Raw genomic sequence first — 3736 nt, 5'->3', positions numbered from 1 at the left:
AGCCACCCCATATATTCCTAATGGGAGCCCAATGGGAGCAAGTGCGCACGCCCATAGTACAGCAATTACCTCAAACAATCTTTCACTTGGTGATACAAGCATCAAATTTGGTTCAGAGGTGCTTCAGACCCTACTCTTTTAGAAAAGGTCGCTATCCAGGTGAAAAAAACAAAATGGTGGCCATTTTCCAAGATGGCCGCCATGCAGATATGAATTAGCAACTGAAACAACTGTTCAAATGGTGATACAAGTACTGGAATTGTCATAGATACTCCTTAGACACACTTCTTTTGAAAAGGCATGCAGGCCACTTGAAATCCAAGATGGCCGTCCATTTTCCTAGATGGCCACAATACATATTATTGGAATCGGTTATGGGACAAAAAGGGCACTACTGTTACGGAGCTGACAAAAGCGTGAAACTTTGCACGATGCTTCCTTAGGACCCCCTCAATGATTTAAGCCTAGGAGCCCAAGTGAAATGCTCAATTTTCATATCAATCAAGTGAATAATACATGTACATATCATATGTCAGCTTGGATTATCTACCTCTATAAGGTCATTACAAAATAAAATATATATTGATTTGTGTTCAGATATGTATATCTCAAGTCCTAAGTGTACTGTGGAGTGATAGGGGCCTTTATGCTTGGGAAATTATGAATAATCAATGTGCAATACACCATACAGTATATTGACAAATACTTTATGTATTGTATGTATTAGCAAAATGGTTTTCTGGTCTACTTTGTGCTTAAACTTAGATGACATGTTGGCTACCTAACCACTTAATGTATTGATTGCTTGTTATTTTTTATTTGTGTGTGTGGTCCTTTGTTTAAAACATATCTGCCTGCCTTCCCTCTCTCACACACTCAAGTCTTTCAAAAACTTTAAACAACAGCATGTGGAAATGCCATTGGCTTTGGAGGGATACAGCTGTCAAAGTAGCCTACAAGTCATCAAGACTATACTGTACTGTACTGTGGCGTAGTGTACTCTGCTATACTGTACTGTACTGTACTGTCCTGTATTGTACTGTACTATACTGTACTGTACTGTAATGTGATATACCACACTGTACTGTACTGCACCGTACTATATGCTACTGTACTTTTACTTTACTATACTGCACCGTAGGCTACTGTTGTATGCTACTGTACTGTACTGTACTGTACTGCACCGTACTGTATGCTACTGTACTGTGCTGTACTGTAGTGTACTGTACTGTACTATACTCTACTGTACTGTAATGTACTTTACTATACTGCTCCGTACTGTATGCTACTGTACTGTACTGCAATGTACTGTACTACACTGTACTGTACTGTATGCTACTGTACTTTACTGTACTGCACCATACTGTATGTTACTGTACTGTACCGTACTGTATGCTACCTAACTTTACTGTACTGTACCGTACTGTATGCCACTGTACTGTGCTGTAGTGTACTATACTCTACTGTATTATACTCTACTGTACTGTACTTTACTATACGGCACCATACTGTATGCTACTGTACTTAACTGTACTGTACTGTACTGTACTGTACAGTGTAGTACAGTACAACTACACAGAACTGAAACATTTAGAGCATTCTGAGGTCATGTACAATATGATGCAAAAAGATGTAGTGGGAATGAGTTATGTTACTGTTACCACTCAAAATCTTGAAGGTTAAAAAAGTCCATATGGCATTTTGTGTGTGTGTGTGTATATATATACTATATACCATATGGGAATTGTTTTTTAACATAGATATTTCTCTTAAAGGTGGCAAAGACCTACGGTAGGTAACATGTTGTCCATCAGCTGTCATTTTTGAAGTAGCAATTGAAATACTCAATGATTACTGAGTTTATTGTAATGCAACTTGTGACACAAGTACTAGGTGAGGACTTGTTTGCAAATTCAGGAGGAAAAAAACAATGTGCACACCTCTGCCTACTTACTCAACACCTACTTAGAAATCATTCCCATTTGATTTGAACTGAAGATATAGCCTACATGTACTGTATAATATTGAGTGATCTGTGATGCCATTCTTAAAGACTGAAATGCAGTCACTATAGACATAATGCTACTTGTGAAAATTTAGAATTAGGTGATCTTATGGGTTCTTCATATACATGTAGAGGTATTGTCCTTTACCCTCTCTCATACACATAAAAAATATCTGTTATGGAAATTAGAGGATGGAGAACCTTCTACCTTGGACATCATCTTGACACTTCCCAATTCAGATGCAGCTGAGCGAGCATTAGCAGCAGTCTATTCTCACCATAGTTTTAGTGTGGGAAATGCTCATTTTAATTCAGACCAAGAATCTTCTCAACATTTTCACAATGTTACATTTGCTGTCAAACATGTAAGCACAGACTCACCCATACTTTCACACTATGAACATTTTTGTAGTTGCAGCAATCTGGTCAAGCAGGCTACCCCTGCCCTTGCTTCATCTCTGCTGAGTTCGGGATTATATTAACATCGTCAGCTAAGTAAAATGTCATGTAATAACAAGGTAATGCATGACATATTGTATATGACATGGTAGAATGTTTTTCTTTTTCCGAGGGCTCCGAGGCTAGAATTACAGCATATACCCACAGAAACACCATGCAAAGTTTGGTGCTTTTGTCACTTCCGTAACGGTATCTGTATTATATCTGTATTGCGGCCATCTTGAAAAATGGCCGCCATCTTGTTTTTCCACCTGGATAGCGACCTTTTCTGGGAAAGTAGCTCCTGAAGCACCTGTGAACCAAATTTGGTGCTTGTATCACCAAGTGAAAGATTCTTATGGAATATTGACTTAACATCCTTCACTAACAACAAAAATAGATTTAGCAACTTTGCAATATTTTGCTATTACATTACTGGTCCCGATCCGGCCAACTTGAGATCAAATTGACTCCTGATCTGAAAACAGTTTGACACCCCTGGGTTAGACTTGTGTGTTGTAAATATAGCCTGCTAGTGTAAAATATGTTACCCAGATTATTGTAGTGGAATATACATTATATATATACAGTATATAGTGTGTATAAATATACATATATTTTATGAGATAGAACAAGTCAAGATCTCACAGACCACCAGTCGTCCCGAACCACACGTTGAGAACCACTGTACTAGCCCAAGGGGTCCCGAACCAGAAGTTGAGAACCACTGGGCTAGGCCAAAGGGACATAGTGTGCAGGTCAGTGGTTAAAGGCTCAGTGCGTAACATTTCCTCTTCCCTCATTCAAGACTGTATGTTGCCGTATAATTTGCCAATAGTGGTCAGAAGTTCACCAGAGGACACAGAGTCGTATGGGCTACAGTCGGTGAGATGTAGGCTATCTATATTGTTATATAGAAATACAGAGTTGTATAATGTAGGAGTAGAGGTGTACTGTAGGCCTACATAGGCTATGGCATTTTGACAAATGAATAACAACACAGACAAAAATAATTGGTCTTCCAAATCTTTGCCGAGTAGCAAAAAGGATGTGCATTTTATTATAACCTTTGTTTACAGCAAATGCACTATATTGGGTACAGACATAACACCCCACAATTTCAAATATAAAGTTTCACAGAACAAAAACGCTCCTGTTTACCTGTTGCAGTCCAAACACGATGCCGACGTCGTCACGGTGTTGTTCAGACAGGAAAAGTTCAAAATCAAAATAGAAAGTAGGAGTATAACAACCTTTGTAGAAGCAATGCAGTGCCATTTGAGAAAAATAATT

Source organism: Engraulis encrasicolus, unplaced genomic scaffold (genome assembly GCF_034702125.1).
Source record: "Engraulis encrasicolus isolate BLACKSEA-1 unplaced genomic scaffold, IST_EnEncr_1.0 scaffold_45_np1212, whole genome shotgun sequence".
NCBI classification, from domain to species: Eukaryota; Metazoa; Chordata; class Actinopteri; order Clupeiformes; family Engraulidae; genus Engraulis; species Engraulis encrasicolus.
The sequence above is the reverse complement of the archived record's forward strand: the minus strand, read 5'-3'. Positions refer to the sequence as shown.